The following is a 19,811-nucleotide window of genomic DNA, read 5'->3' as shown; positions in this document are numbered from 1 at the left end:
CTACTGAGCCTTGCCTTTTAACAGCCTTATGGCATTGTACAACTTGTTCTTTCCCCAATTTTCTTATTTATAAGATGGCTGGATAAAATCTACGTAATTTCTTTGCTGTAAATAATAACATAAGGTAAAACATCTAAAAGATTTTTCAGTGTCTGATATATATGATCCAAGTTTAAAACTAAAATTATTAACAGATCATAAGAAATTTTTCCATATTCTTCAACACAGGTTCTTCCAATACTTAAATAAGGGGTATTAAAAATTAATAACACTAACTACCTCTAAAAAACTGAGATGTGAATTTAATCTCATTTTAAAGTTTTTAAAGATATTTCTACTATGATTTGAATATACATATTTTGTTCTCATGTCCAATTCTTTCCTTTGGATAATGTACTATTGCTATGCCAAAGGGTAATGGAATTCTAAATCTAAAAAACCAGCAATTTATATGTGCACTCATATTTATAACAGCATGGTTTGTAATAGCTAAAATCTCCTAACTCAAATGTCCTTCAACTGAGGAGTGAATAAAAAGTGTACTTTTTTCTAAAATAGAATACTACTCACCCATAAAGAAGGATATGCTTGAGACTTTTATGTAATAAATATATGCAACTTGAAACCATTCTCATAAATAAATCAGACGCACATGTTCAGGAATCAAATTATCTCCCTACTATGATAAATTGAAAGAGTAAATGAGGTCTAAAATATACAATAACTATTGTAGTATGGATGACAATGATTAAAAGGATAAAGGAAATAGGATATGAGAAAGAGAAAAGGAATGAAGGAAAAGGAGAGAAATGCAAGTTAGGGTACTTTATTGTCTCTTAGTTCATTCAAAGGGAAGGTTTGTGTAATATTGATTGGAGAATTTTTATGCCTAAATTTTGTACTTTGAATATGATAATAGACAATGTATTGACCATTGTTATTCTCCTATCATTTTTATGATATTTTGTTTCCTTTTTTCAATAAAATAAAAAAAGAAAGATGGTATTTTCATCTGTTGTCTAATTGAACTTTGCATAGGACCTCTTGCTTAGGAGCCACTGGTTAAATAATGGCAACAATAATAAACTAAAACATAAATAGATGAATGAATAAACAATTGAGAATAAATAAATAAATAAATATGAATGGCTATATATGCGGTTATATCTATATGCAGATATATAGTTTTACTCAGGCCTCTTTTTATGTGTGATACAGATTTCCATTTTCAGGAAGGTGGAATAAGCAGTCATGATAGATTTGAATAAAACTTCATTTCCTATAGAATTGTTAATATTAAAATAGCAGATATTATACCAAATGAATGATTCACATCACAGCAAATATAAAATTTCCATATTAGTAATATTTGAGCAAGTTCTGCAATCTGACCATCATGGCTTTTGTCCATAGCATTTTGACCAAAGTGTATGTGGTCACAGTTAGAGTTTTTCAAAGGTGGCTGGACTGAGGGTGTGTATGCTGATATTAAGTGTGTGATTCTGGGATCAAGGGTGTGTAATTAGTAAATTAGCACACCTGCACAGATTGGCTTGGCACAGTTGGGGGTGGGAATAAGGGTGCCCCACCTTGAGTGTGAATGCAAGGTGGGCATCCTGGATTGAATAGAAGCCACAGGAAAAGGGTCATCGCTTGTCACTTGCTTGCCACCTTCTGCCTGCCCTGCTCTGCCATGAATTCTTTCTCCTCTGCAATGCCCCTCTGCCTTCGAGCCAGCCAACTGTGAACTGCAAGCCAACTAAACCTTTCTTCCTTTAATTTGGGGTGTTGAGTATTTTGTCTCTGGAATGAGAAAAGTAATGAAGACACTGACATTGTGATTCTGTTTGTAGAGAGAAATGGAGATTCGGTCTTGTTTTATTACAGAATTATTGAGTTTTATAAAAGACTAGGGAACTTTTTTAAAGAAATAATTTCTTATTATAGAAATCCCCAGATTTCTTTGTGCATAAGTATCACTTTGGTATTTTTTAAAAAAATTCAAAAATCAGTCTAACTCCTGCCTTCCCAGATAAATAGGAGTAACATAAACACCAAATCATTTAAATCATAATTTCTGGTAGTGAGGCAGAAGTATTTCTATGTTAACATTTATTTTTATTGATGCATTAGAGATGATTGCGGATAAGTCTGGAAACTACCAGAAGCCTGGCATATGGTTCAAATTTCTGGCTTATGTTTGCAATAAGAGCAGGCGTTCTACATGGATTTTAACACTCAACCAAGCACTCTTAAAAACTTAATTTGCCTTGCATAGTAAATTTTCTGTAGAGAAAAATTTACCTTCAGAAATCCCACTGTGCATATTTATTATACTTCTGCCATTCCTCTACAGAGTGATATGTTTATCTGTCATGGAAATAATCTCTTCTAAACAGAAATGCACATTTACAACCATTCAGTTTTATGTTAAACTCTGTAAAAAACAAGCCCTATATGAACAGTAAATCACCTCACTGATAAGGCTTTTAAATGTGGTAACAAAGTATTCTTTGAAAATATTAAAGATTCACATATTTAAAGATGTTAAATTATTTTTATTTTTTACAGTTTGGCATTTGAACTCAGGACCTCATGCATACTAAGCAAACATGTTACTACTGAGCTATATTCCCTACTCCAAAATATAATTTCAAAAAAAGAAAAATTAAAAGTGATTTTAACATCAGTCTTGTAAGACCATTGTATCTCAGTTTCTCATGAAATCTTAAAGTAAGAAGTACTCATTGTCAAAAAAAAAAATGCCCATTAATATCCATTGTCAATCGCTTATATTGAAATCAGCAAGAACATCATGTCTTCTGAAAAATAGTCCTTCAGCTTTAATTTAGTTGCCACATACTATTTAATCACACATATCTTCTATGGGCTACATATGACATTGTTAGCATGCTTGCATATTTTCTGATCCTTTAAAGTGCAAATTTGAACACTTAGGTACTAAAGTAAGTAAAAATTTGAGGATGTTGTGCAGATGAAGTTTTGTATGTATGATAACAAAACTAAGTTGTATTTTTTGAGTGTCCAGCATATGCCAAGGGTTTTAAATGCATGACATCCTCTAATTCTTCTATAACTTGAGGAAGTTAGTTATTATAATAGCCTCCTTCATGTAGATTGACAGGTATCTGTTTAGGAGTGTTGTCATTTCTCAAGGTCAGGGGCAATAAATAAATCCTAGGTTCCATCCCAGAAAGCATAAATACAATGTCATATTGTTAACCAAAACTTATTGCTCTCTTACTATAGTGCAGAAATCTCCATTCACTCTAGAATTTATGTAACTTAAATGCTACCTCAGTATTTTATATATTAATTCACATACCACTATTGCTTATTATGGATTTCATCTTAAAGGATTTTGTTGCTTATTAACAATGGACTATTCATCTATAGTATCCTCCCATATGCTATATATTATTTGATTAAAAAATAAATTTTATGGTATATATAGGCTTCAGACATGCCAAGCAATAATACTCTAATCTTTCAAAAATAAATAAATAAATACACTTCTTCTTAGGTAAAATAAACACACAGTATGACATAAACTATCCACTATAAATGTACAAAAATGTTGAAAAGATGCCTGGATAAATGACTACATGAATTAATGCACAATCCTATATGAGTCAGTTAAAAAGCCTACTTTATTACTGTATGAGACTGTATTTTGTTACAACTACAGCTAGGCTTCAATTTTTTTAATCACTTCTGTAATGGAAAAATAATCCTTTAATTTTGAAAGGGCATATTTTATAATCCCTTTCTCTGCATTTGTAAAATGCATTCACTTCCTGACAGAATGTAAACTATCCACAAGATAAGAGCTGCTCCCAAAACAAGAACAGAATCATAATATATATGAATACTGACATGAGTAGAATATTAAAAACAAAACCAAAAGCAGCTGGGATGAGATGAGGATATATGGAAATTTCATGTCATATATTGCATTTCTTTTTTTAAACTTTAAAACAATAAAATAATAAAAATGTTCCATTTCTTTATAATGGTTGAGTTCTCCCCATGTCATATGATTGATTCTCTTTCATTTTGAAGGAGAATTTATTCCAGCCCAAGGGAGAACTGGAAGATTACTCTTCTTACCAAAATCAAATATGATGAATGAAAATCCTACCCGCCGGCAAAATAAATACTTTAATTGACTATATATTCATATAAGTGATGCTGCTCTAAATTGTCTTTGATAACAAAGCTATTTAAAATTTTAATTTTAACATTACTCATGATTTCGCATTTCAAATCAGACAACCGAGGATCCCTGATTCCTGCCATTAAATACAAATGCAATAGTGGAAGTCATATGGGTAGCATTTGACTATTCTTAACCTGTTTTACTATTCTTAACCTGTTTTAGTCAAATTTAAACTTTTGCCATGGGTTTTATAGATTCCTATCTCTCTCATGTTTTCTGTAAGAAGAACTGTATGTTATAATGATGACCAAAACTAATGCTTTTTACATATTTTTAAAAGCTCTTAAAATTTACGATTACTTTGGTATGTTACTTTTATTAAAAACATAAAACAGATTCAATTATCTTAGGCACAAAAAATAAACAACTACAAAAAATAAGATAGAAGAAAGTGTAGAGTCTATTGCAAAACTGGGGAAACTCTTAATAACAACTGTCTACCAAAATATTTACTAACAGCGCTATGAAAATCACACTGAAACACCTGCAAATCAATGTGTTGCACAAATTCTGTTCTGGAGAAAAACCAATTGAAGAAGATGACATTTACATCATCTTTTGCTTGAGTAAATATTTTCTTATTGTCCTTAGAAGAGATTTTGTCAAATGTGTTACCAGAGAAAATCAAAATCTATTAATGTCTGTTTTTGCAATATTATGAAATGATGAGATTAAACTTCGTGAATGAAAAAAAAAATAGTGATTGTGGCAAAGAGAAGAGATTGTTACCAATGAATTAGATTAGGCTTACATAGGCCAGCAGTTGATTACAGTATTCTGAGTATGTTTTCAGCTTATTAAAGGTGTAAAAATGAGCCAGAATGTGAATTGTGAAACCTTTAGTTAAGAAATTTAGACAGAAAAGATGTTGAAATATAAAAACAAAAATTTGTACTTGTCTGCTGCCAGTCATACTGTTGATATACTCTATACTTGAATGGCACAGTGAGATCTTGTAGCTTAAGTCTGTCTCAGCTTTTTCTTCGGCAAGGTGGTACATCCTTGAACTTGGCCAAGCCAGTGATTCTAAATTCAAATAACACTCCATGTTATGCAGATGCGCAGAGTTAGAGTGGGAAATGATGTTTATTTCTAGAATAGAACTGGGCACAGCTGTTTCAGTCAGATTTTTTTTTTTTTTCGCAAAGAAATAAAAGGAACTGTACATAAAGGGACAGGCCAGATTTAACTTTATGTCCAACAAATTTGTATCTGGTTTGCAGCCTATGAAAATTACTTCACAGATTCTACAAAATGACATTTCAAGTTGAATCAGCTAAAAGGTTGTCAGAATTTTATATTTCCAACACTAAAAAACACACAGACACATAGGAACAAATAAAATATGAAAATTCCACTGAAAAGGGAAAAATGCTATTTTAAAATTCTTTTTAGTTATGATGGGCCCATTTTCAGCTTCTGCAAGTAAACTGACTTGGTGGCAGATGTTTCAGAAAGATCAACAATGACAAATACAAATTCAACAAAATGACTCTAATGATGTGTAAGATTCTGATGTGTATAGACATCAACTATCATAAGAAGTAACACATATCTATACACAAACTATTAAATGTTGTATCTTCATATCTGAATCAGAACAAAGATCCATCATTTTCCTTGTTAACTTATTATTTACAAATCCTTATCTCCAGCACACAATCCAGTTATTCATTTCAGTTTGTCAAGAATGTAAGGCAACTTGCCTTCCTTTAGGGAAGGGCAAGGGGTCCTCCTGCTCTCCCAGGCTGAGAATCTAGCCTGGCATCTCTTGTATACTCTCACACACACAAGGAGCCTGGTGTCTGCCCACATTACTCCAAACACCTGACAAACAGAAACATATGTCACCTATGAAACACTGAAGGAGCAAAATATTTTAAAGACAGAAATCAAAGGTTTTGCTAATTCACTAAGTTGCCCAGGATAGGCCAAACTTTGCAATCCTGACTTCCAGGAAGATAGTAAAGATGGTGAACAGCAGAAAAGCAGCTTTCTGAGATTTGGTGATCAGATGTTAGAAACACGAGCAAGAAAAAAAGGAAACAAAGGTCTGAAGCAAGGATGTGAAGCAAGCATTGAAATCACAGGGAGAGCAAAGTGAGACACCTCAACACAAAGTGGGAAGTGGCAAGCGGCACTTTCTCCCTGAGCTCTGGCTCATAGCATGGGAGGAGGCAGCTAGACTTGCAGACACATAGTCCTTAACTGGTCACCTCAGAGGCCTGCATGGAGAAATGCACCACAAATGCAGTGGACTTCAGTGGATGGTGAATTATTCAGGTTCAGATGTCCCCAGGAGAGGGTACTTGGCCAGGGCTAACTGAGCTTGGAACTCAGAGTAGATGTGGATGTTCTACATTTAGTGGCTCCAAATGTCAGGATGAAGCACAACTGATTTCAGTTCAGCAGGAGGTCACAGAGCCCAATTTAAGCCAGCGGGGGAGCTGAATTCAAGCTGGCAGGGGACATATGGAGCCTTGCAGGCTGAACAAATTGGGTTCCAGCCTCACAGCCAGAAATCAGTTTGAACTTTTGTGGAACAAAAGATGAAGGCTTACTCGGGTTATCCAGTCCCCCTCCTCAGATTTCTGGGATTAGTCAGCATGGACCTGGGCTCCCTCTGCTCAGTCTTTTTTAGGGAGGCAGACACATGTCCTGAAGTGGACATATTTTATTTTCCTTTTTTTTTTTTATTTTTGCATGATTATTTATTCTCATTTTTATATGAATGTGAACCTTGTTTCTAGGGTGTTTTTTTTTTTTCATTTTTGTTCTGTTCTGTTTTTGCTTTTATTTTTTCCGTCTTTCCCTCCTGTATTTTTCATTAGTTTCCCAAAGTTCATGTAATTTTCCTCTGTCTTCTAACCTTGCTTCTAGTCTGTTTGATTTCTTCTATTTCTTTACTTTCCCCTCTAACACATTTAAACCTCTTCTTTTGAAGGTAAAAGTAACGAAATTAAAGGCATATTTACTGAACACAATTTTCTGGTTTGTTTCAGATTTTTCTAAATAAGCACAAATAGAATTCATGTGATTAAAAGAGGCTAATTAATAATTACCATAGTTGGTCATTTTCTAGGCTCTGTTAGATATATTGTTACTACTGATTTTACTACTTTGGCCAAATTGACATAATCATTCAAATCAGTTGTTCCTTCTGGTATTCCAAGACTGGAATTGCCTAAAGGGCATAAAAAATACCTTACCAGGGCCAAAGAAACAGGAGCTAGCTCAAATAGTCCAAAAATTCTCATCTTCAATAAATTGAGGAAGTAGAATCTTGCAACAGACCCCAAATTCAAAATCCAGCTACACCCGGAAGGCATCTCTGAGAAGTAGTAATTTCCTGAGGATTCTAAATACTAGCAATAAAGCTACTCACCTTAAGAAGTTTATGAACATCAACCTAGGAATTAAACTTAAAAGAAAGAAAAGAAAATGAGAATACACTTAAGTAAAATGCAGCCCTAGACGATCAGCTCACCAAATGCAAATCTAGGGGACAAGGAAGTAAAACTATCCAAAAGCCACCCACCTGGACTCTGAAGTGGAAACAGTGGATAACAAAGCAGATGAAGGGTACTCTGGAGGAAATGAAATAAGAATTAATGTCTCAGGTAACTAGAGTGATAAAGTGATGGTGACCATAATGAAAGACATGCTTACTAACTCTAGAGCGAATACAGGAAAAAAAGAAAGGCTTGAGGAAAATGATGAAAATCATGAATACCTAACATAGGGAAGAAATGGAATCCATGAAGCGAATTTAAACCTATATGCAAGAGTGTAAAAATTTCATTTAAATTATATGCAGCAGAACAAGCCAGTGAGATGACAGAATATTACATATAGGACCCAGGATTGTAGATAGATATCATGAAAAGAAAAATCTCTTAAAAATAGCAAGAGACACCAAAAGAATCAATCCAGCAGCTCCTAGATGATTCAAAGAAATAAAACATGAGATTGATCAAAGTCAATGTAAAAGAAAGAGATAGTGCAACTAACACAAAAGTCTCTTCACAGAAATCATAGAAAACTTTAAAGAATAGAAAAAAGAATTTGAAATACACATAAGTGAGATATATAGAAGTTCAACTAGCTGTGATTAAAAAAAAAATCTATAACAAGGCATATAATAGTCCAGACTCCCTTTAAGACGTGGAAAACTTGAAGTATTTCAAATATTAAAAGTAAACAACATCCAACCTAGATTGATCTGCCTCAAGGAAAGATCTTTCAAAATTGATGGAGAAATAAAGTACTTCCATGACAAAGAACAGCTGAAAAAATTCATGACCACCAAACCAGCACTAAAAAATATTTTGAAGCACATTCTAGAAAGACATAATGAAGATTACAACTACATGAACTGCAACAGTATGAATCTATGAGGCAAAGCAAGTAATTAAACAGGAGGTGAAAAATGAGTAATGAACAACAGGAAAATAACATGACAATGATAAATCAATACCTATCAGTTGTAACCATCAATGTTAGGAATCCTGGTTTAGCATTCAAAAGACACAAACTTGCAGAATGGATCAAGAGGCAAGAAACGTATTTATTTCAAAAAGAAGTACATAGACTGAAAGTAAAAGGATAGAAAACAATACTACATGTGACAGGAAACCAGAAAAAATCAGGGTATCTATTCTGTTTGGAGACAAGGTGGATTTCGAGCCAAGAGTAATCAAGAGAGAGAAAGGTCACTACATTCTTGTAAAGAGAAAATCCAAGAGAAAAAATTCTTAAATATATATGCACTAAATACCAGCACATTAAGCTCTCTGAAAAGTAAAAGAGATATTTAAAAAGTAAAAAAAAAAATATTTAACACAAAAATTAAAATGAACATTAAACATCAAATAAGTCCCAATACAATTGTAATTGGGAACCTCAATAACCCATGTCACAAAAAACAGATCAACTATACAAAAAATCCACACTGAACCAAACTTTTGAACCAATGGACTCAGTAGATATCTATAGAATATTGCACCCTAGAACAACAGAATTCACATTCCTTTTAGCTGCGTACCAGATCATCTCCAAAATAAACCACATATTAGCTCAGAGAATATACTTCAGTAAACCTGAAAGAATTTAAATTGTCCCATACATATTATCAGACTGTATTATCAGAAATTAATGACAAAATAAGCCAAAAAATGGGCCAGGGATTTAGCTCAGTGGCATAAGCATCTGCCTGGCAAGCATGAGGTCATGAGTTTGATCCTTGGTATAAAAAAAGAAGTAGCAAAAATTTCAGAAACATACGGGAATTAAATAATACCCTCCTGAACAACCAATGGTCCAAACAAAATTAAGTAGGAAATTAGAGTTTCTAGACTTAAACAATAATGGAAGTACAATATGCTGGAACTAATGGGATGCAATGAAACCAGTCCTACAAAGGAGATTTACATTGGGAAATTCCCATATTAGAAAAACAGAGACCTCATGTAAACACCTAATGTTGAACCTCAAATTTCTAAATAAAGAAGAGCATGTCACACCCAAAATTATTATGAAGGATGAAATGATGATGAGCAGAAGTTAATGCAATTGGGGCTAAGAAAGTACAAAGAATCAATGAATCAAAGATTAAAATACTTAGAAATCAATCTAACAAAGGAAGTAAAAACTTCTACGTTGAAAAATGCAGCAGTCGGAAAAAGAAGATTAAAGAAGATGGCAGAAAATGGAAAGATGTACCTTGTTTTGCGGTAGGAAAAACCAATATAGTGAAAATGGTCATACTCCCGAAATTTCTATACAGATTTAATGCAATTCCAATCAAAATATCAATAGCATTTCTTACACATAATTAGAGAAAGGAACCAGAGTAGACCTAAAATAGCAAAAACAATTCTGACAACAATGACAAGGCTCTGAGCATCCAAATGCCTAACTTGAAACTACACTACAAAGCTACTATTGTATAAAAACTATAGTACTAGCACAAAAATACAGATTTGTGGATCAATGGAACATATGAAAAGGCTCAGAAACAACTCCAAACACACTCAGCCATCTTATCTTTGACAAAGAAGTATGCAAAGAATTCATGAACAAAATTCCAATTGCCCAGGAATAAAAAAGAATCATTTTATCAAAAAACTTTTGCATAGCAAAATAAACCAGCAAGAATTGAAGAGTCAACCCAAAGTATCTTTCCAATTTTTCCTCAAGTGACTACTATCTAGGAAATACAAAGAGCTTAAAAAAATGTAATAATCCAAAATAAGGCATCTCAACTGAATAGACACTTCTCAAGTAAAGAAATAGAAATGGCAAATAAATACGTGATAAAATGTTCAACATCACTGCTCATTTGAGAGGTGCAAATTAAAAACAATGGTGAGATTTCATCTTACTCCAGAAAGAATGACCGTCATTAAGAGATCAACCAATAACAAATGCTGGTAGGACTGTGGGGGGGGGGGCATCAACCCTTCTTCACTGTTGGTAAGAGAATAGACCACCATTGTGGAAATCAGCGTGGAGATTCTTCAAAAAGCTAGGATTGGAGGTCCCATTTAACCCAGCTAGTTCCCTTCTGGGTATCTTCCCAAAAGAAGTAAAAACATTATGCCAGGTACTGGGTTATTTCCAAGATTTAGCTATTATAAATTGTACTGCTATTAACATGGGTGCACATATATCGCAGTGGTATGCTGTTATTAATTCTCTTGGGAACAGTTATACCAGGTATGATGAAAATATACTATGAATGTTTAATTTTTTTCAGTAAAACACACACTGCCATTAGTCTCCCTCAAAATATTATTTTTCCTTTGTTTTCAGCACATTTAAACCATCATTCTTGGCACTTTTTGAGGATGTTACTGAATGTCTTTCATCAGTGTCTTTGCAGGGTATAATCAAAGCTATGGTGAGTAGACCCTTAGTGCTATCGACAGAGAAACAAAAACACAAATCTTTGGACTTTGTCCTCATTCACCTTATTTTTCGGATCTGGAATCATGTAATTCCTGGATCTTCTTAAAGTCAAAATGACCACCAAAGTCAAAAATTTGAATCAATTCAGGAAATCAAGTCAACCGATTGCATAACTAAAGACACTGAAAATAATTTCCACAACTGCTTCAGAATGTGGCAGGAAAGAAGGGATGCATATGTTGGAAATGAGGGAAAAGTCTGTCAACTGAGGCAAGGCATTGAGCATCACAATGCCTGACTTGAAACTATACTACAAACTATTGTTTCCTTTTTTGTTCTGTTATGTTTTGGTTTTTTGAGACAGGGTCTCACTATGTAGTGCAGGTTGCCCTTGAATTCACTTATGTAGATTTGGTTGGTCTCAAACTTACAGAGATCCTCTTGACTCAGCCTCCAAAGTGTTGGGATTAAAGGCATGCACCACCATGTCTGGTGAGGCAAAAGTTTTCAAGGGGGTTAATAACTATTTTATTACTGTTACAAATTATTTCATATTTTAATGAACCTCATACAACTTAAAAAAGAACAAAATTGAAGGACTTAGAATTTTATATTTCCAAATTTACTATAAAGTCATAATAAACTACAGAGAATACTGTTATTCATATATAAGTATAGTTCAATAGAATAAAATTGTGAAGGCATGTACTGTATTTCCGTGGTTGGTGTTTTTCAATAGAATATCAAGACACTTAAAATCAGAGAGAATAGTCTTTTCAGAAAATGATGTTTTTTCAACTGAATATGCACCTGATAAAGAATAAATATGTATAGTATCTTATATTTTATATAAAAAAGAATTAAAAATAAATGTATATGTGTTCATACAAAGACATGTACATAGATGTTTGCTGTAGCATTAATCTCAATAGCCACATAGAGGAGACAATTCACATTTCCAAATGGAAATACCAATTGTGGCATATCATATAGTGAAATATTATACTATTTAATTATTACAAAAAGAATAAACTACTGATGCATGCTGAAAAGTGAATGAAATTCAAAAATATTATGCTAAGTTAAATGTGCAGGAACAAATTACATATTTTATGATTCTATTTGTATAACATTCACAGAAAAGGCAAATTTATGCACAGTGTCAGATCAGTAGTTGCCTGGCACTGGAAATAAGAAATGAAGTTGACCGCAATTTGCTAGAAAAGTTATTTTTAGGGTGATGTTACTGTTCTAAAACTGGACTTTCATGAATGTTGCACAGTTCTGTTACTAAAATCACTGAACTGTACTCTTAATATGGGTGAATATTTTATAATATGTAATTTAGTCACAAAAAAGCTGATAAAAAAGGCATACACTAGATCTTTCATAATTGGTCTTTTCTCAGAGCTTGAAAGCTCACATTAAAATCCAGTTACCATCTGTGGTGGTTCTTTTCTAGCCCAACAGAGTTTCAGGAACTGCGTCACTTTTTTTTTAGGTCTGTCCACTCACCACATGGCAGTAACCACTACACAATCTGTTAGAAATCTGCGCTCTGCAAAAAGATTATGGAGAACAGAAGAATTCCTTTTCCCTCTGAATTTTACTTACAAATTTCCTTCTTGGTTTGGGTTTACATTCTGACATATTCTGTTTCTTTAACTAATGGATACCATGAATATTTTCACATTCAGGGATTGAACGCACAGCCTTGCACTTGCTGGGCAGGTGCTTATGCCATTGAGCTAAATCCCCAGCTTTAATACCAAATATATTTTATAAAATGAATTATACCAATAAAAGAAGAATGATTACATCCCATGAGGATTAAAGGAAGGATGCAGACATTTAAATGAACAACTGCAGTCAAAGAGGAGAAAAATTATGTGGGATTTCACAGGGAGAAGCTGACAAATTTGCTTAATAGAGAGATAATATATAACAGTGAAATCAGAGTTTCCAGTCAGTGGCTGATGGTAAACTCGGCCACACAAATCAGAAATGCATAAGAATTAGTGAAACTGCTTTAAAAAATGTTCATTTATTTTCATAGTGAAATTAATTTAATGAATTAGATAGTTTACTACATCTAGGATATTAGTTATTATTGAGACATTAATGGAAAATAAAAGTTGTGGGTTGCAGTTCAGATATTTAAGACTGTTAAGGGTTTTGTATATCTTATTGAAGTACAGACTTTAGTTATTTTCACAATATAAAGGTTTTGATGTTTGTATTGTTTTATTTTAAATAGCTAAATCACAATCTGTTTTGTAGCACAAAATGATCAATTTAGGGTTCTTTGAGATAATTTGGGTGTAGAGGAAAATGCACAAGGAAATACAAGGCTGCTGATGTAAGAGTGTTTGAGATGCATTCCTCATTACGCTGCCAAATTAAGAAGCTCAGTTTGTGAAGAAGAGTGTGGATGATAGTCCCTTTTTAAAAAAAGTATATTGTACTCAAAATTCATTAAAAAGCAAAAATATATAATATATTACCATAAAATTTAGATAATATGTTTTCAATGAATAGAATGAATTCTGTAATCTTCATGGTACGCACTCACTTCCCAAATAGTAATAATCCTTGTGAGTTATTTGGTATTCAAAATACAAGGTTAAAGAGGTATATGTACTCACGTGCAAACATGGAAAATAATACATACCATTGAAAAAAGGCAGAAATAAGAGTAAAGGGATGTACAAGGAGATTAATTGAATACAATTAATGAAAATTATTAGAAAGTTGCTAAAAGAGTCAAATTTAAGTATTTGTATCACAAAAAAGATAACTGGGTGATATGTGCTTTAGTAAATTATAAATATTCTTTCACACATTGACTTTACAAGATATAAAATTTGAATATTTCTGAACTACACTCTAATTAACAATTAGTAACTATAATATCTTAATATGATTTGATCTAATATCTGTACATATTTAGCATATTGACATCTTATGAAAGATATGATGTGTATACATCCATAGGTGGTCTTTTTATTTTGTTATTTATTTCTTTTTTCTTTCTTTTTTTTTTTGTCTTTTTCTTTTTTATCGGTACCAGGGATTGAACTCACAACCGCACACTTGCAAGGCAGGCGCTTATGCCGCTGAGCTAAATCCTCAGCCCCAATTATTTCTTTTTGAATAAAGAAACTTTTTATTTTGATGTAGTCTCATTTATTTAAGCTTTATGACCTTTGTTTTTAAAAATCATATTTCATACAATTTCTGAAAGAGCAAGATTGAGGAATTTTTGCCTGTTTTCTTCTAGAAGATTTATGACTTAGTCACTATGTTCTTGAATCCACAGTGAGTTATATTTGTGTGTGGTGTGAAGAGTCCAATTTTATTCTTTCTCATATGAATATTTGGTTTGCCCATTATCACTTGTTTTTTTTTTTTTTTTTTTTGAGACAAGATTTCACTATACAATTCAGGCAGACCTTGAACTTACTTTGTAGCCCAGGCTGGCCTTGAACTCAGAGTGATCCTCTTGCTTCAGCCTCTCAAGTGCTGGGATTATAGATGTGCAGCATCTACCTGGCCTCTCACTTCACTTACAGAAGAGTAAGAGAAGAATTGAATTTTGTTGATACAATTATCAAAGTCTAGTTAACTACATATGAATGGCTGATCTTGAGTTTCTGTTTTATCTTTCAAAGTTTTATGCATCTGCTTTCACACAAATACCATACTTTTTTTGGTTTCTATAGGTTTGCAATATAATTTAAATTTCAGAATCTTAATGTCTCCAATGTTCTTCTCTTTACTTAAGATTTATTTATTATCCAGCCTTTTTATCTGATTCCATAAGAATTTTAGGATTTTTTTGTATTTCTATGGAAAACACCATAGACATTTTTACAGAGGCTGCTCTGAATTTGTAGAACAGTGGTCCAAAAACTTCTAGCAAGTTAATCTTGACCATTAAATTTCTACACATATGCACAAATACACACACAGAAGTGTATACAAAGATAACCATGCAAAGTGAATGAAATATTAACTTCCATGATTTTGGAAATAAATTCACAATGTACACATGAATCATGAATTCATCATATTGTACAAGTAAAATACATGCAATTTCTCAATTATGCTTCATTATAGCAGGAGAACAAAATAATTTTCAGGATGATCAGTGTGCTGGCTGATTGATTGTGTCAGCTTAAGTAAGAAACACTCCACTAAATTGGCTCAGCGTGGTTCTCGGTGTGGAAAAGCCATCGTGGGGAAGATTATGACCACAATGATATAAAAGGGAAGTGAAGAAGGGAGAGTTGCTTTTGTTTGCGTCAGAGCAGTTCTGATTTTCACTTTCACTTTAGACATAGTCTCTTGGTTTCCAGCGCAGACTCTTCAGCCTCCAGCACTGAGCTTTCAGCCTTTTGGTGCAAACTCCAGCTTTCCATTACTCACCCTTTGGCTTTTGATGTGGACCCTCAAAGGTCATGACACTGAGTCCAGGTTTTTGAATGGATCCTTTAGGACTCCAGAGTGCAGACAGGCCTTTTGTACTCTTCCACACATGACTTGAAGGATAGCTATTATAAGCCAATCTTTTAAACTATTTGTATATCTTGTACTAAACATGCTTAATTTATTAAGCACTAACTGATACAGTAGGACTGTTGTTTGGCAATTTTAGAAACTGACATCGCTTTATTTTTATTTTTAGAGATAATGAGGATTGAACTCATGGTCTCACATACGTTTGGCAAGCACTTAGCCACTGAACTACATCATCAGCCCTGACACTGCTTTTAAATTAAATGATCCACAAGGAGTATTCATGTTATTTGGACTTCTGCCTCTTGAGAGATGAGCTAGGTGTTGATAGCAATCAACGAGTTCTCTCTCTCTCTCTCTTCCTTCCTTCCTTCCTTCCTTCCTTCCTTCCTTCCTTCCTTCCTTCTTTCCTTCTTTCCTTTTTCTCTCTCTCCTTCTTCTTTCCCTCCTTCCTTTTTCCCTTCTTTCCTTTCTTCTTTGTTCTATTGAAAAAGTACTGTAAAGCTAATATGCTCGAAATTGACTATGGAAATGACATACCTGTATAAAAGTAACTCCATTGATTATACAGTATTCATTTTCTCTGGCCTTATTGCATTTATTAAACAAATGTTATTGCTTTGCTAATCACTCTCATATAAAACCACAGAAATAGTCAAAATGCAGTAAGACCATAGAGGATCATGATTCCTTGCATCCGTCTAGTCCATGTTAGTGGAAAATGTTTAGAGCACATAGATTTTGAATGATATGTTCCTTGATAAAAAGGCGCCCTCATATGGAAGTCTTTCTCTTGTTTTTATTTTCTTCTTAACACACTTAGCATTTGGCACTGCATGGCATATTCAAAGTGCTTTCTGAAAGAAAGATTGATGGTCACAATATAATTTACTTGGAAACAGTATTAAATTTATGTTTGCTAATTCAGTTCTATATACATGTCTGAAATGGACTATCACAATGCTTCCCATTCATATTTTAAATGTAGCTTCCTGCTATAATGCATGCTGAGATTCTAATATTTCTTTCTGATTAGATTTATAAGTTTAAACAAATGATCACCAGTAAGTTCTTTGATATACTTGGACTACAAATATAGTATCATGGATAGATATTTTGCTAAAAATTAACATCTAAATATAATTTCCATGGTTCTCACCATCCCACTATAAGATTTTGCTATAAGTTTTCTATTCATTTCAAGATTATGTTGGTTTCCTTTGTATTTTTACCTTTTAAGCCTTTGTGTAAAAATCATATATTAGACATATTTTTGTCTGATACAATAAGTCTTTATTTTATTTTTTGATACGTTCAAAGCAAAGCTGGCATTTGGACTTGAATTTTGAGAAAATGAATTGCTCCTAGCATTCAGCAAAGAAATCCTGCAGCAGTACTGCTCAGAACAACAATGTGTTGCCTGTATTGAACCTTTCTTTTTATTGACTGTTTCATTATGTATGAGGACGTGTTGCACCTTTGTTAACCTGTCTGCTTACTCTTGCTAAATATCACAACCCTAAAAGGCTCTTGGAATTGGAAACAACCTAACACTGCAGAGATTTGTGACTGTCATCCTTCTGGTTAGAACCGCTCATAGATTTTGCAGCAGTAGCAATGATGCATCTGTAATAGCTGTCAGCCAGGATGGTCATTAAGCGCTGTCTGCAGTCGAGGCTCCTGTGCCAGATGGCACCTCAGGAACACTAGACAGAGCATCTGAAGCTGCCAAGATGTGTACTGTGCCCTTTTAACTCAGAGATGATGGAAGAATAAAACAAAACAAAAACTTCTGAGAACAAATCTCTTAGCAATAGCTTGTAACATCAGACTCTTTTGCTTGTATATAAAGACAACTCAGTCTTTGTATTCAGAAATGCATGCTACTTACTTACATACTATCATAACCATTAGTTTTCTGAATTGTGTTTATTATGTTATGTACTACAAGTGATGAGTTTTCCCTCTCTTCCTATTATATTGCAAAATCCTTCAACAAACAATTTTGGCTCTATTTTCTTTCAAAATGTATTCTATATTCTTTAGTATCCTTGTATCTAGAAACTTTATGAAACATGTATTTTAATGGAATCTTTCTGTAGGAAGTTATTGAATTCAGGACTTTTACCATACATCCAATTTTCATACTTTTGAACTCTCATATTTATCACACTAGCATTTTCAATATAGTAGAGTCCTTTCTAGAATATTAATATTGAAGTAGAGTTTAGTGTGCCCTTTTGCACACCACTGACACACTGTTTCACTTACTGTCTTTTTGATAGAAAAAAGTAAATAGGAAAGAATCTTCTTTTGAAATAATAATTTTAATTTTATCTACCTATGAATTACTCCCAGTAGATTTTGCACTTTTTTATCTTACTTTAAAAAATTAGCCTGTTGAAATAGTGACATTATTAAGGTAAACGTGCAAGCTGATTTTTGTGATATTGGTAGGAAAAAAATTCTAATTAAGGAAATAAATATTTTTGTAACTTGTAGTTAGATTCTAATAACCTGGAAAATTAATTTGATTTTATGAAATCTGAATTTATTTATTTTAATTGATGGAATAGTAGAGCATATCTACTGCTCAATCCTTAACATAGTAAAAATATCATAAAGAAAGAGTTCCATTCCATAAGATTCTGGCATCATTGGCTTTTCTACAATATCTATCTGAATGCTTGAGGAGACACAATAAGATTCAAAAGTGTTTACTGTTTTCTATGGTTTATTCAAGGGGTTGACAATGTATTAGAACCATAGAGAAATAGGGCTTTTGAGTATGTTGGTAATATAGAGGGCAAGAAAGGTGGGTTAAGCGGAGAGCTCAATTGTGATCTTGTGTTGTACAGGGACCAAATGTTTAGTAGCGGTGCCTTCGAAATTAAAAAAAATTTCCATGATTTTGAACAGTTGTTGAACAAACTGACCAATGAACTAACTGCTTTTAATTTTTTAACTTTTAAAACAATTTCCATAAATACATTTCACTTAAGATTCCCATGGGTAATAATCATGGAGATTAGTTAAGGATTAGCAATTCTTAGTCCTGGACTAGTATTTTTAGGGCAGTCCATGTATTCATGGGATTAGGAAGGAAGTAAATGGGTCTCTATGCTTACGTGTAGATGGAAATGTTCAAGGGGATTGTTCATCCCACGGATCGTTCATGGATGTTGGAGACAGAGATATGGCCATGGGGATTCAAAGTCCAATTATGCTCAAGATTGGACTTTCAGCCAAAAAGTTGGGGAAATAATGGTTTCTAGCGAATCCACATGGAATAGTTCATTAAGCACCTAACACAGACAAATCAGAGAGAAATATTGACGTGACATTATGGAAAAGTCCTAGATTAGACAGAAGGAAGACAATTTGGCATTTGTGGAAATGATGAATGATGACAAATTAGACGGCCTAGAGTTACTAACTGCATAGCACAATTCTGATAATTTTCCACTAATAGAAAAATTTGACACAGAAATTTATGATATATCTAAAACTTTTTTCCCTTAGTTAACTGTAGAAAGAATATCGCTTTTAGTCTCACTCACACTACTTTTCTAATTTCTAAAGAAATAAGTCTTGAGGCTAGGAATCAATAAGCCTTTGCCTTGGTTTCAAAAGATGAAGTGATGAATTCTGGAAAAGAGTTGCTCTCTCCTCTTCTCTAAGAATTTCACTATGAAAAAAAATCCCAAAATGAGTTTAATTGTATTTAATGCACATTCTAAAAATCTTCCACCTGTAAAGAAGTAGTTGGGGAAAAAAGATAATTGTCATTATTTTTCCTTAAATTTTAATATATCAAAGATAAAGGCTTTTGTTATTTCCATTTTTAGAACCCAGTATCAAATATTCAGATGAACCATCAAAGTGTGCAGGGGAGAAATAAAGTAGGCTTTCTGTAAATTAAGTTAGACCTCTAAATCATTCTCAGTAATTGCCCTAGAGCAATCCATTAGATATTTAATTAATTATTGAATATTTTAATCCAAGATTAAGCTTTAGAGAGGATGAGTTTTGGACAAAAAGGACTTTTCTCAACTGTGTTTCCTATACTCTGGTAAATTATAAGAGCCCTAGAGACTCAGTGTCACCATGTGTTAAAGAGGTCATTCACTATTTTAGAGATTTT

The sequence above is a fragment of the Cavia porcellus genome, unplaced genomic scaffold, assembly GCF_034190915.1.
Source record: "Cavia porcellus strain 051 isolate PalLab524CR breed Dunkin Hartley unplaced genomic scaffold, mCavPor4.1 scaffold_2, whole genome shotgun sequence".
In the NCBI taxonomy this organism is placed as follows: domain Eukaryota; kingdom Metazoa; phylum Chordata; class Mammalia; order Rodentia; family Caviidae; genus Cavia; species Cavia porcellus.
Note: the sequence above shows the minus strand (reverse complement) of the source record.